Source organism: Leptonotus elevatus, chromosome 20, assembly GCF_054856555.1.
Source record: "Leptonotus elevatus isolate MCC_2025b chromosome 20, RoL_Lele_1.0, whole genome shotgun sequence".
NCBI lineage: Eukaryota > Metazoa > Chordata > Actinopteri > Syngnathiformes > Syngnathidae > Leptonotus > Leptonotus elevatus.
Window position 1 is genome coordinate 4,663,166 of NC_141258.1, and position 15,517 is coordinate 4,678,682.

At 38.9% G+C, this 15,517-nt stretch overlaps 1 protein-coding gene across 4 annotated transcripts in view; it reads right to left on the reverse strand.

Moving 5' to 3' along the window:
- The window catches only part of nrg3b (neuregulin 3b), a 251,507-nt gene that overhangs the window by 215,011 nt on the left and 20,979 nt on the right, over positions 1-15,517 (reverse strand). Inside the window, exons 1-3 of one of the 4 annotated variants that reach the window (XM_086064514.1) lie at positions 11,128-11,276; positions 10,466-10,578; positions 222-307 (exon numbers count right to left, since the gene is read on the reverse strand). The gene's annotated coding sequence lies outside the window, so the exon portion shown is untranslated. Of the gene's footprint in view, positions 1-157; positions 308-10,465; positions 10,579-11,127; positions 11,277-15,517 lie in introns of those variants that run through there. The other 3 variants (XM_086064513.1, XM_086064512.1, XM_086064515.1) reach the window with 3 other exon arrangements.

Sequence of the window (15,517 nt, forward strand, 5' to 3'; positions counted from 1 at the left end):
CTAGTTATCGAATCAATGTGTTGTGAACGAATTTTTCAGCGTCATGTGGTCACATGCGGGTGGCTTTAAACATCAAGCCGAGTGATTGACAGCTGAACCAAACTCTCAAATTTAAAAAGACAAGAGGAGATCTGCCTAAAATCAAAAAGGCCATCACCTCCATTTTCACCTGCCATGTTGCAAGCAAGCCGACGTCTGTGACCAGCGAGCCCCTTCCTCACCCGCATTTTCGCCACCGCCAAAGTGTCGAGGAGAGCGCCTCATAAATTATTCCTGTCCTTGCATTCTCACTGCAGACGCGACTGGGCTGCAAAGAGAAGAAAACAAAGGAAAAACAGACATCAGTCACGGGCAGACAGACGGAAGTGTGTTGGTTGCACCGGATTTAATGTGGGGGATGGGGTATAATGTTAGGAACAAACATCTATTGAACCAATGAGCTCAAAGAACAGGTCGCGGTTGCCATGGCAGCCACATTACCGCATACAAAAGACATTCATGTGTAGTAGCCTTTCTGAAATCTACAGTATGTTTCTTATGGATGTGCTCAATTTTGCAGTGGTCTCTTAATTTTTCCGTTTCCACTGCTGGCCGCTAGAAAGGAAGCAGATTGAAAGGAAGTTTTTGTTTGAAGGAATTAATGCCAACCCAAGACGGTAAATATTTACCCCAAAACACCCGTGACCCGTTCTAAGTCGAGTCAAGCTTCTTTCCTTCCTTTGACTCATCGACTGTTGGTTAGCTAGCATCACGCTGACTGCCCAAACATTGTGACATCTGTCGCCGGCGATTTGGTCAGTAAGCACCTTGGCATGCGACGTTCGCTGCCTCAAATATGCGCTGCTTGACCTACATAACATCTGCGCTTGGAAAGGAATTTCAGTTTCAACACTAAAACTGTTTGGGACGGGACAAACGCATGTAATGAATGCTGATGTCGATGCACGGTGAACTTGAACATGAAATCTGACATTCGACGGCGTTCAAGAAAAAAGCATTGATGTGAGGAGCGAAAAATGGATTCCAAACCTTTTTTTAATTTAATATAATTGCCTATATTAATAGCGTAGGTCTAAATATAGCCAACTTATGATGCCAAAATACTTTGCGGCCACGCATATGGTACATATGAGAAACAGCCACCGTGTATGTTGCTGCTTCGAAACCAGTGTTAGTTACTTTGAAAAAGTAACTTAGCTACTTTACTGCCTACTTGCAATAAGTAATAAGTAAGTAAAGCAAGTAAAGTAAATACGATTACAAATTACTTTAATAATTACATTCAGCAGACACCGACAAGCCTGCTTAACATAAAAAAAAAAATTGCCATTTAATTTAAAAAAAGAGGTTGTTTTTATTAAAAATAAAATAAAGACAACCTTTTGGACTTATCATAATTACAACCAATCACGGTTTGGCTTGCAAACGTCACATGACCAATGTCAGAAAACAGGTGAACTGTGATTGGTGGCAGCTGTGATGTCATTTTTAGTCGACAGCAAGTTAAGGCTGTGCAATTAATCGAAATTCAATTACAATTTCAATTATTACACTCCACAATTACAAAATCAGCATAATCATAAAAAAAAAAAGATTATTAATACTAATTTTGAGTTTGAGTTTTTAAATGTTAAAATAACTAATTTAATAAATTTTGTTTCATCCAAAAGGAACCTCCATAATTAAATAAAATAGTGTTTCAAAGAATTTTATTTATCTTAATAATTATTACATTTGAACATTTTCTTGTTTTGTACCATAAAATAAATCGTGATTTCAATTATTACCGAAAAAATCGTGACTAATATTTCTTCATATTCGAGCAGCCCTGCAGCAAGTGACAAATCAATCTTTGGGTTGACTTTATTCAAATGTAAACATTTGTTTAATTTTATCCCATTCTTCTCCTGTAAACCTTCACTTTTCAGAGATGGCCGGGGATGATCCCATTAGCGTTCCTCCTCACTAACTGGATGATGCAAAAAGACACCATGTTATGTTTTTTTTTTGGGGGGGGGGGGGGGGGGTTGTTTTCAGATGCTGGTCATAAGCCTTTAATGCTATTATCTGTCCCTGCGAAAAGGTAATGACACCCAAATGGTTATTTTGCCGCCACATTGCCCTCACAGAAGACGCGTCTCGTGAAGTCATTTCAAGCATATTACGGCAACGGTACACACAAGTGGGCAGCAATAGATAATGTAGGGAAATGACTTTAGGCTGAACACTGACGGGACACTTCATTAGGTACACCGGCGCTGCCTAATGTATGAATGCTTTTACGATGATGATGCTTCGTTTTGAGAGGCGTGCAACTGTTGATCGAACACACGGGCCGACTGGTGCCAATGACAAAGAATTCCAAGGTCACTCCAAATTCTATCGATTGCGCTCGGCGTCGTTTTGCCCCTCGGATGATTCCGCTTTTCTCTGAAATCTGCATGATTTTCTTTGACGTCTCTTATGTTTGGTCGGCAGGCGCGTACAAGGGTAACATTTCAACATCTCGCACGCTCACGTTGCGTCTTCGCAGCACAGCCTTGAAGGTCTTGAACGCAACACCGTTCCACTATAAATCTGATCGGATCTGCTAAAGACCCGTGAAATGAAGTCGCTGCTTCGTAATGGGCTCCCAAACAGCCCGAATGAAACAATAATACGCGTTCTAACAATAAAATAATGTCAATCTAATGGTTTCAAATGCTTTGAAGACAAAGCAGACAAGCAAATATTATGTAAGTAAATATGATGTGGAAAGCCTAAGCTAATTGTTGCGCAGAAGGACGATGTAATAGCTATAATGACATTTTTTGTTTTGTTTTGTTTTGTTTTGTTTTGTTTATCTATTATAGGCAGAGTGGCTGGATTGTATTTCATATTTGCACCAAGTGAACGCTGAATTGTTTATTCAAAAAGGTGTCAGTGTTATCTTTGACCGGGGGGCATGTTTCTCTCTCAACCGAGAAATGAAACATGCTTTAACTCGCAGGGAGTTTGATGCTTTGGAATCATTTGTCACCTCTCAGGAATCATAAATGGTATTTTAGGAACTGCAATAAAAACGTTCAGAAGCAAAAGATATCACAACTGCCTCACGGAAAAACACGTTGAAAACGACTTAATACAGATGATGACAAGTTGTGTGACAAGATCACACGGAAAAGACAGAAGAATGAGGGGGGTGACAGTCAGGGCATCGGGTAGAGCGCCTCGTTGCGCGCTGTGAGTGCATACAGGTCATGGAGAGAAGGCAGAAGAGTTGAAGTGGGGTGGACACTTAAGATGTGACAGCCACGTGTGGACAGGTGCTTCCGTCTGGTGTGGCAGCATTAGAGTGCCTCGTTGTCACGGCGCAGAAAACCCCCGCAACAAGTAAGTATATAGCAAGAATATAAGCCTTTTCGCCCTGCTACTTCACCCTCACTTGTTGACGTCTTGTTTTTGTCCACTTCTCAGACGGCATTTGAACAATCGCTTTAGTTCTCCAGCCACTCCTGAGGGATACATTGCCTTTTTAGCTGCTAAATTCTCCACTTTGCTCCCCCTATTCATCATGGTCTGCGGCCCCGCGTTTGAGGTAAGAGCGAACCGTAAAAACGGTGACAGAAAAGCAATAAGTTATTTTCTCCGACGGCGGGGAGAAAAAGTTGCAGAGTTGATAATTTGCCGCACATCCGTTACTTGGAGTGACACGCGGCTTGACATTTCATATGCCGTTGCTTTAAAACAATTGAAGTTATAGCCACTTTAGCTTGTGCATCACCCCTGACAAATATGAACACACTGTACAGAGAGAGTTCTGCGATACAGTATGAAGGAGGGAAAGTAGAGAATCTAATATATGGAATTATTGCCTTCAAACACTCGTGTAATACATCTGTGTGTGCATCGGTGCATGCAAATTGCATTTGAGGTTGCATATAACAATAATAATAATGACTATTATGGAGAAAATCTGAAAAATCATTTGAGGGATGTCACCACGAAATGAGGAGGGGAAAAAAAAGACTTTAATTACCTCCTGACTTAAGTAAGCTCATGAAAAATGCAGCATGTGAGCTTACATCAGCGGCTGCTATATTATTTAGCATGACTCGGCTCGTGGGCTGCAGACTGCCACACACAAATCACCTAAATGTCTCTGTTGAGCTTCCGGGTGGCAGTCTACACACAATTCCGGATTCATTGAAAATTTTTAGGGGGGATAATTAAACTACAACAAAATGATGCCAAAGCGGCTTGTCGCCACAGAGACACTTTATGTAATGTAGTGAAAACTCAAAAATAGAATTTGCAAATTCAGAAAATTAGTGCAAATAGTTTTTCACAGGTCAAAGAATTAAGTCATGGATCTGACCTTTGTTACCAACACAACAAAGGATTTCATCAATATATAAATATCCTGAAATATATACTCAACAAAAATATAAAACGCAGCACTTTTGTTTTTGCTCCCATTTTGTATGAGATGAACTCAAAAGATCTAAAACTTCTTACAGATACCCAATATCACAATTTCTCTCAAATATGGTTCACAAACCTGTCTACAGTAAATCTGTGATAGTGAACACTTCTCCTTTGCCGAGATAATCCACCCCACCTCACAGGTGTGCCATATCAAGACGCAGACTAGACACCATGATTAGTGCACAGGTGTGCCTTAGACTGCCCACAAAACTGCACCTTTCAGAGTGGCTTTTTACTGTGGGCAGTCTAAGGCACACCTGTGCACTAATCATGGTGTATATTTGAGAGAAACAGTGATATCGTGTATGTGGAAGACGTTTTACAACTTTGTGTTCATCTCATACAAAATGGGAGCAAAAACAAAAGTGTTGCGTTTATATTTTTGTTGAGAATAAGATGGAATTTTGAAATGTTAGCTATTCATCTTTTGATCCAAAACCCAAATGTCTTCAGTATACAACAAAAACAAAGGAACTGACCTTGCCGTTCCCAATACTTCTGGAGAGTACTTTTGGTAGTGGTCACTTGATGAGAACCTTCTGCCACTTGAATAATAGAACAACAAGGAGGCCAGCCGGCCTCCCAGCACATCACAACCTAACCTCGTTGAGTTTTTCTCATGTAGGTCAGGCCTCATGCAAAAAAGATTGCGTCTTATTCCTGGCCCTTGCGAGCAGAGCGCATATATAGACAGGGAATATTGAAAAACATTCACGGTAGCTCATGAATAGGTAGCTCGCCTTGAACCGTTAATGAGGCTTACTCACATGGCAAAAATATTTAAAGCAACACATTGAGTCAGCCATTTTACATTATTCGTCCCTTCAGGGAGCCAAAGTACACCCGATAACCATTTTTAACACCATGTTCCAGCCCTCGTTAGCTTATTTTTATATTCCAATTCATTGTTTGTTTTATTCATGTTTCTGCCTAATGATGGACACAGCACAGAGTTTGACCTAGATGGCTTGATTTGGGATTTATTTAAAGATTTGGACTAAAATAGCGCATATGTACTTACTTTGAGGAGCATCACGTAGTCCAGGAATTCCCAACTATGGTGAGGGTGTGTGGGAAAAAAAAAGTATTTTTGGTTGGCTAGCCTTTCGGTTAAATATCTAGATCGTTACTTACAGTAGACTTTGAGCTACTTAGTAGTGTAGCTAGATATCTACCTAGTTTAATATGTAGCTACTTTGTTAACGAGCTAGCACGTTAGTTATTAATATGTGCGTACATTAGCTACCTTAGTTAGATGTAGCTAGTTTGGAAGCTATTTCTACTTAGCTCGATTTGTTAAATGACAATCCAAAATGTTTTTTTTTTGTTAGTGTTGGATGCTTCTTAATTTTTGTGTATTAGTTCATTAGTTAGCAGGATTAAACGAGAAAGGCTTTTGAAGCCTTTTGACATTAGCTTTAGGCCATTCAGCTTGAGAGTTGGTTGGTTGGTTGGTTCTTGTGTAGGTTAGCTCGTTGGTTAGTTCGATATCTACCTAGCTTGTTTGATATTTAGTGCGGTATTTGATTATTTGCATGTACGATTGGTAATTAAACGATTAACACAATGCACAAACGTTTGACACATTGTTTTGTGAAACTAGCGATCCTGCTTCATCTCGTCTCGACAGCCTTGGCTATTGTACGGCGGCGAACACTTGTGGAGGAGGAGGCATCTCGTCCACTGACCCCCCACCCCCCCCCTCCTCCTCTAAGGCGCAAGGGCCCTGGCATTGAAACAGTGCAGACAGTTGCTGAAGTGACATGAGCGTCCCCGAGTGGAGACGGCCTCCTGTGGCTCTTTGTTGTCCATCTCGCTTATTTCACTTCAAGTGTCAGCGGCTGCTCGAAGCCAGAAGTAGCAGCGGAGAAGGATGGAGGATGGGGAATAGAGGTGGGCATGGGGGGGTGCTGTGGTATGAGTTACACGATGCTGTTGGAAGCGTCAGCGGAAGTCGTTAGTGCGAAGGATAAGACGTGAATACTGATGCGTAGACAGATGACTACACTCACTGGACATGACTAGTTATGCTAACACAAGATTCGAGATACTGGCAGTTTGTGAGCGTGTGGGTTGGTTGCTTACTCATTTTCAATTGTTAGCTTTCTAGTTGGTTGACAGGTCTGCTAGAAGCTATATATAGCCGTATAAAATTGGTTAGCTAGCTAGCTAAGATAAGAGATAGGTTGGTTAGATAGATAGATAGATAGATAGATAGATAGATAGATAGATAGATAGATAGATAGATAGATAGATAGATAGATAGATAGATAGATAGATAGATAGATAGATAGATAGATAGATACATAGATAGATAGATAGATAGATAGATAGATAGATAGATAGATAGATAGATAGATAGATAGATAGATAGATAGATAGATAGATAGATAGATAGATAGATAGATAGATAGATAGATAGATAAACTAAGATTAGCTAAAATTAGATTAGCTAAAATTAGCTAAAATAAGATTAGCTAAAATGCCCCCTTTTGTGAGGGCATCAATAAAAACAGCACCACCCACTTGATGAAAGTTCAAAGTTCAGTCCACATGCTGCAGGTCAGTTTATAAAACAGACTTCCTATCCACTGTTCTCCAGTGAGCACCACTTCCTTTTCATATCTGCCCGAGGACGGCGAATTCACGGCAGCGTCGTCGAAAGACTCCAGCGCGGGGGCAATAAAGGCGTTTATCAATTTAGCGGCTGCAGGTCTTATCGGCGCACCTTAGGTCCACATTACGTTATAAGCTGTTAAATTAAAAGTGCCGCCGCGCCAGCTCAGTGGCCCGTCTCCTGCAGGATGTACTTCCAGCTGTGCAGATACCATAGAGGGAAATATATTTTTATGTGTCTTCTTTCCTTGAAATAATAACCTGAATTACTTGCTTTCCATTTTTATTATTTCCTCCTTGGGCGCTGTGCCGCATTCCGAAATATTATGAAATGTTTTTGAAGAATGATTTCTCCCGTTGCTTGTGCAGCAACATGTTTTTGACTTATTTTCAAAGGCGTGATTCAATATATTTTGGGAGTCTGACCTCATACTTTAGAAAATCCTTATCTGGCCTCTGGGGTACAAAACAACAACCAAATAATTAAAAATAATGAAGACTGAGAATAATGTTTTTTACATCTGTATTATTACAACGGCGTATTCGAGCCACGTATAATTTTTGTTCAGAGGGGGTGTAATATTCCGAGAAATAAATCACAAATTTGCCACTTTATAAAGTGACAGATTTGCGAGAAAGAAACTCAGAAACTTATGGGAAATACACGTAGCGTACTACTCGAATGTTTGTGCCGATACTTTTCGGTTGAGATTTCAAATAAGCAGTTAGTAATGTTTTTTAGCATATCATGTTAAGCATTCGCACTTTGAAGCGTTGGGTACTGCCTGAGGATCAAGCATTTAAGTTAATTTGTTAAAATAAAAATTTAATTGTACATTTGTGTTTCTAGAATTATTATTTACACATTCATACATTTTGGTATTTTTTTGTACAAGTAGTTAAGTTGATGTGTCGAATCTGCTGTTCTCCGTCATTCACTTGCATTTACCTAAAGTATGCTAGCTTCTGATTGGTTAGTGTTTAGTCAGCTGATAGGGGATCAGGAAGTGTTGTCGCTCTAGCTGCCGTGTATGACAAGTAAAGTCTAAATTAAGAATAAATCCGTCTCCATTCTGCCTTTTCATTTTATAAACAGTGTCGCATTAACCACCGCCGAATCCTCACATTAGACTATAGCTATGCGACGTGTATTTCTCGTAAGTTTCTGAGGGTTTTTTTCTCGCATATTTGCCACTTTATAAACTCGCAAATTTGCCATTTTAATTTGTAAGAAAAAACTCATAAATTTGCGACTTTATAAAGTGGCAAATTTGCGAGTTTTTTTCCCGGAATATTGCCACCACCCTCAAAAAAATATACATTTATACGTGGCATTAATACGCCGTCGTAGCATTATACTTGTTTTGGTGTCAGTACATCTTTTTCCACAATTTATTGATGTTCTTGCTCCATAAATGCGTACCTAAACATCTGTCAAATTTTTTAACATTATCCCGTTCACTTTCCAGGAAACGGCGGCACAAATCTGCTCAGTAAGGACTCTGCAGCCATCTTACTCATTTGATATTTGCTAGATCCGTTTGAGCTGTGATGAATGTTCAAATAAATGAATTAAAAAAAAAATTAAAAAACAGATGTTCTTAAATTGTTTCTCCTATTTGTAAATCCAGCAGTTCTGTGTGTGCGCGCAGCCGTTAAGTGTCGTTTAACTGGAATAAATACATCACAGCTTGTGCTGTCATTTTTGCAGTTACAAAAAAAAATTCGACATGGACAAGGTAGTTTCCACTACGGAATAAAGCGCCGCTGACAGCCGCTGCCTGTGAAGCCAAGTGGCAAGAAAACAACAAAGTGCTGCATCCAACACGAGCAGGTGCGTGGATGCCACTGAGCTTTGCTTGGCAGCGTGTTGCCTTTTTCATTTTGTAAGCACTATGTCAATACAATAGTGAGTTTTTTTTGTTTTTGTTTTTTTAAAGGGAATAAAAATAGGACATAGCAGCAAAATTAAAGTACGCTTGTTCTCTCTCTCGAGAACTATAAGCCAACAAATGGCGACTGTTAAAGTCACCACGCAGGCTTATTTAAAAATAATAATAATTCATCTTGTAAATTTATATGTACAATTATTTCAATTAGGGATGTCTGACACCACCCAAACCAGTGCAAGTACTCAACTCTTGAGTAGTTACCGATACCAAGTACCGATACCACTAATAATTTTGATACATAAATCCCCACCCCCCCAAAAAAAGACTGATAATTGTAAAGAAAGACCTTTTTCATCTAAATTTAACATGTTTTTCCTCAAAATGGTAAACTCAAGTGAAAGTGGCAATAAATAGCTTAAAAGCAAGCGCTTGGGCTCTTTTTTTTTTGAATAGTTGTTCACTGCCATTTTAGCTTTATCCCCTTTAAAATTCTGACTTTTTATTGTAGTAACACAGGATGTACCCTCGCCTTTTTTCTTCATAGTTCTCTCGCTATTCCTTGATCATTGAAATGTCATAAAAAAGACAAGAAGAGGATGTCAGACAAGCAAAGTAAGACATCAGCTTCACTGGTGGACTCGGCGGAGAGTAGTCCACGTGTCACCTTTCCACCATATCGTCATCTGATCAAGTGCAGTCTAAACAAGGAGCATATGTCATCTGCTGAACTGGCACTATCTTTTTTTTTTTTTTTTATCTGTCTTTTGATTCATACACGAGCAGCGCCGCACTACAGTGGGCCTTATCTTTTATCAAAAAGAGATAACACGTATTCGAGCAGCAGTCAGCAGGTCCTGAAGTAAAAAAAAAAAGAAGAAAAAAAACATCTAACTTTGAGGCTCTCAAATGTCACTTGGCCTTATTTTCATTAGTCAGTCTTGTTGCGTTTGAATGTTGTCCCACACGCACAGCAATTCCCTCTCGGCGATGCCCCCCAAACAAACGGAGATTGCTTAGATACAAATTAATCAACGCTGGTGGATCTCCCCCGGGAGAAAAGGGAGTGAGCATATTTTTCCCTGCCCGACGCATTCGCTTGAATTTTATGCCGGATGAAACTTATAGATGGCTCAGAATGGCTAAAAGGAAAGAAAACATATGCAGAGCAGCTTAATGAATTACACCAATTATTCCCAACAACTGGGAATTGATCCAATTCGACTTAATTGGTCCGCCATTATTATTTATTTACTACAAACAATGTATCTTTGCTCATCTATTTATGTATAGACAGGCAGAAATATACTCTTCCACTAGATGGCAGAAGCTACACTTAATCCGTGTAACCACCTGTTGCCTTTTATACAACAAAAAATAATCGCTTTGTGTTTAGCTAAACAACTCTGGATTTTGAGTTAATCTCTTTACGGGCAAAAAACTATTACATTTTGTTCAAATGGCACACAAATTTCGTTTGTACACTTATTTACCTTCTTAAAAAGTGGGTAAGAGGCGAAGTAGATGCCGTTGATCATCAGCTGGCTCAGTGAAACATCTGGAAGGAGACTGTGCATAGCCTGAGGCTCTAGCTCCAGCTGCAAAGCTGAAATAAATAAATAAATAAATAAATATGAAAAGGGGTGTTTGCAGTGTTAAAATTGCTAGCAAGATTTTAATGTGCTGGTAACTTCACTTCACGATATGTCACTGCCTCGAGTATGGCCAGGATGATTTGCTAAGGGATTGTGTAAGTGTGTAGCAGGGTGGGTTAGTTTTAGTACAGAGTAAAAAGTAAAATTTGTAGAATTCTGTACAAACGTACAGCCATGCCAAAATGAATATAGTGTTTAAACCCAAAAGCTCATGTATGATATTAATTAACAAAGACAGACATTTTCTCTACAAGTATGGTTGATTTTAGTTGGCTTCATAAACATGTAGTTGTAGTTTCAGTTAGTTCTCATTTTTTTAAAGCATATTCATTTCAATTTGATTCGAGAACACTTACAGCTGGCAATAGTAAGCTAGCATTAGCAATGTAAAGAAGTCAACGTTAGCCACAGTTATGTAGCCAGCATGACTTATTTGTGTGACCATAACATTTAATTGACAGTTTAGTTTTTGTAATGTACAAAAGCGATGATAAACGTACCTGAAGAGGAGAAATGTTGCTCATTTCTTCACTCTGCTTCAGAGGTGGCAAATCCCGGTCCAAAAAGTAAAAACCCTGCCACAGTTTGGCTTTAGCCCTCGGTGCTAGCTAGCTAGCTCCCTAGGTAGCTCCCATGGTGCTTGTTTACCTGCTGCTTTAGCCCCTGGTGCTAGCTCGCTTGTTAGCTGGCTAGCGTCAGGGGCTAAAGCCAAACTGTGGCAGGGTTGTTACTTTTTGAACCTGTATATGCCACCTCTGCTCTGCTTCTGTTGCTACTCTTATTAGCCCGATTGTTGGCAAACAAAAGATGCATACTGTGTATGCACACCATGTGCCAAGGTCCTTTAGGGGCAGCACTGTATCAATAGCCATCCACTAACATAGTGCTAAAAAAAAAAAATAATAATAATAATAATACAGTATAGTGTTTTCCTACAAACTACAAAGTATAGACGGCAGACTTGTGAAAATAAATTACTATTGCGCCATAGCTTGATAAATGCTCCGCTCCACTCAAATTGCTTTCCATACAGACGAATATTTGCGCTTCACACAGTTGACTTATCCATTGAAAATCATTCCCAATACATAAATAAATAAACCGGAATGAAGTGCAAATGTTCAGAACCTGACCTCTAATATTAATCTTACAGTAGAATGTCAAGTGAGGAATTTATGGTGACGCAGAAGCTTGCACTGAAAGGTTTTTGTACACAGTCGGGGCGTTCCGGTCACACAATATGGACTTCAAGTTGTGATTGCTTTTTACGTCTATCATTTTTTTAGTACTTATTTCAAAAGGATCCGCGTAAGAAAAAGAAGAATTAAGACAAATAAATGCCTCCCTCAAATAGTATTGCACTGAATTGTAATATATGTGTTTTAAAATTACAACAACAAAATGTCGACCTCATCATCACCTTAGCGTCAGTCTTAGAAAGTTTTGATGATGGCCACATTTTGACCTGCTTATGTTATATTCTAAGAGGAAAGATGACTTTAATTATGAACAACTCAGCCTTGCGGAATGGATTGTGCTCAACCGCAGAGATTCCAGTGTGGACGCTTGCACTTGTATGACAGCACAAATGTATAATGTACACGTTGAGCCTTAAGAACAGTATCCCACGAGCACCGAAAGCTCTAAATGTTTAACGCATCGTTTTTTAAGAAAGTGAGCTAATGAGCATCTAAGAACAAAAGCAGCCATTAAGTTAGCAGCGCAAAAAGTCTCTCGCGCAATCTGCGTCGTCTCCATTAGTTCACAGTACGAAACGGAATGAGCCATTCCCAAATGGATAATTCATGGGGGGAGTCGGCGTGCCACATTGGCTCATTCTTGTTTAACTTTGCATAGCTGAGATTGCGGCTCACACTGTCCTAAATCCATATTAAATGCAAACTTGCAGCCTGCTTGCACTCTCGCTTTCAGTATTGGAGACCTCAAAATCTGTGATAAGATAGGAGCTAATGATTCTCAAAAGTGAGGGATGCGGTACCACTGGAGGTAAAAGGTCTCCATCTACTGGTACGCACAAAGAATCATTGGATTCTAAATATTTTGTTAAGATTTTTTTCCTGTTTTGGGGGGTATTTTTTTTCTGTTTTTCCTGTTTTTTATAATTTTTCTCAGTTTTGGGGAGTTTTTTTCCGACTTCTCTGATTTTTGTTCAAAATATTTGTCTGTTTTTCAATTTTTGTCTGTTTTTCTGAGTTTTTTTCATGCTTTTCGGAATTTTGTTCTGATTTGATAATTTTTGTTTTTTTTATGGAATTAAAAAAATCATTTTCTGAGAATTTTTTCAGTTTTTCAGAATGTTTTCCTTTTTTGAGTTTTTTTCCCCATTCTTTGGGAATATTTATTCTGTTTTGAGATTTTTTTTTAATTTCTTTTTTCAAAATATTTCCAAATAAAAACAAACAATTCTACAGTTCCAACAATGTAAACACTCAATAGATTTCTTTTTTCTTAAATTCAGGGCTGGATTGGCACACACAAACAAACAAAAATCAGCCCTGGCATTTTTGACTTAGGCCCACTGGCCCGGACCCAACTCCTCCCTAACATGTAGTTCTGCCACGGATGTTAATTGATGATGTTTCAGTTTGCGATCTATATTCAAACTGGATTACCAGTCTAGTCTCTCTAAATTGTGGGCCAGTCTCTTAGGGTAAAATGTAGGAAAATAATAATTAAAAAGCACTTCATCGACCCCAAAACATGCCAGCCCACCAGGCATCTGCCCTGTATGCCAGATGGCCAGTCCAGCCCTGCTTATATTCAAACATATTTTCTTTCTTTTCAATAAACAACATTAAAGTCTATACAACACAATGTTTACCAGCCCAGTGTTTACCTGGTGTAATGAACGCTATCATATTGGAGCATTTAAATTCATACTTTCATTTGATACTGTTAAAAAAAATAATAATCATAGCCAGATTAGCAATTATAAAACATCACCAATAAAAAGTCAAACTAGCAGTTAACTAGTAACTTTCTTGTTCTTGTGTCCCAAGATAATTCCCACTCAGTTCACTTCCCGGGCAACTTTTTTTTTTATTTTTTTTTATGTCTGCCTGTTTATTTACTGCGCTCACGTGACGCCGTAACGTGCAGGCACCATGACCGAGAGCATTGTAAAAATGGGTTTGTCATACCTTAAAGCTAGCCGCTGTGCAGACATCTCATTTAATCAGTCAAAGCCATCCATCAGAGCGGACGCCACGGCGTTTTTCAAAGTCATATATCGGAATGGTTGGCGGGGGAGGGGGGCCTTGTTGTAAAACGGCATAAACAATTCAAGTCGCATTAGCACGCTACGACGGAAACTCATAAGAGGGAGAAGATTACTTGGGTGGCCACATTTTGCATGTGTATTTTGTACCATCATTAAACATTGCTAATAACTATACTATACTGTAAAAATTAAAGAATACTGTAAGGACATGATTTAAAAAAAAATTGAGAATACCAGTGTACTTTTTTTAAACAAAAATGTGTTCCAATTCAGAAAAATGTGAAACATACTGTAAGTTTCTTTACAAGTGCACAAGCTTGGCTATCTAATCTGCAAGGTAATTGCTTGGTGATTACAGTACTGTACTTGTTCAGTGTCATTAGGACGAGATGCACATCACTGTTTTTAATGGCCTTTAATGAGCTTTCTAATAGATGCAAACACCGCAGGCAGTGAACTCTGAACTTTAATTGTGACTGAGCCCAAGTCTGCTCGTATATTTTTCGCCTTTACTGTCGCTTCGCAATGCCGCCCTTTTCATCACGGAAAATAAGCCACCCAAACAAGCGTCAGCCTCCCCGTCGCACATTTCGCCATCGCCGCAGATTGATGCTCGGCGGGCGGCCGCGGGGGAGATATTAGGTGCAGCAGATGTGTGGAGGAGCCGCCGCGTCAGAACTACACTGTCAATGCCAGGGCTATAATAGTTTGGGATTTGTCATTATAGTTAGTTTTTATTTCTTTTGACTTTTTCTTTATAATTCAATTAGTTTTCAGAGTAGGTTTGTTCGTTTTTATTTTTAGCTCTGGCCAACAATGCCCAAAAGAAAAATCTAGTTTTGCTGCCATTTTGTGGCAACTTCATGAATTTCAGAATGAAATACAGATCACCAGTATTGGTGTTTTCGGTGAATTTTTGAGTAACAAACGGGTTTGCAGTCTCACTATTTTTGTTGTTGTTGATTCTTTTTGTACATTTGATTCCGCTATTTTGTTTATTTTTTGGTAGTTCCACTGTCAGCCACTAGATGGCAGCACACCATTCTATTTGATATGAATTTGAAATTTGAGCGAAAACAGGAAGTATTTCAAGATTAGCCTGGTTTTTGCTTAAGAGAATTGAAATGTCATACCCTCTATAATCCTGATTTTTACGCCTACAGAAAACAACAGCTGTATTTTATAATCTACATCTCTTTGGGCATTGTTATTGATAGATATTTTATAGGTTTGTATAATGTAAACAGAGGATCAGTACAGTGTTTATATAATATTTTTGTGTTATCAATTGCGCTCCCTCCCAATAATATTGTGTTTGCATTATTATTTGTAAAAGTTTGCTTAAATAACTTTAACTCTTCTATCTGCACACCAGCGTCAGCTCCAGCTCACGTGACCCAAATAAGGATAACCAATAGAAGAATTTGATGAATAATAACATTAAGAGATTCATACATTATGTATCAATTCATACAGCATCAATTCTTAATGTGAGCGTTACCTTTTTAATTATTTAACGTACATGGCTGTGATCTGTTTGGAGCACGCTGGGAGTTTTGTGCACTGATTTAACTAAATGACGTCCTGTGAGCAACCATACAAATATCGCATGTCAATTAATATTAACAAGTCAGCGGGGGGTTATAAAG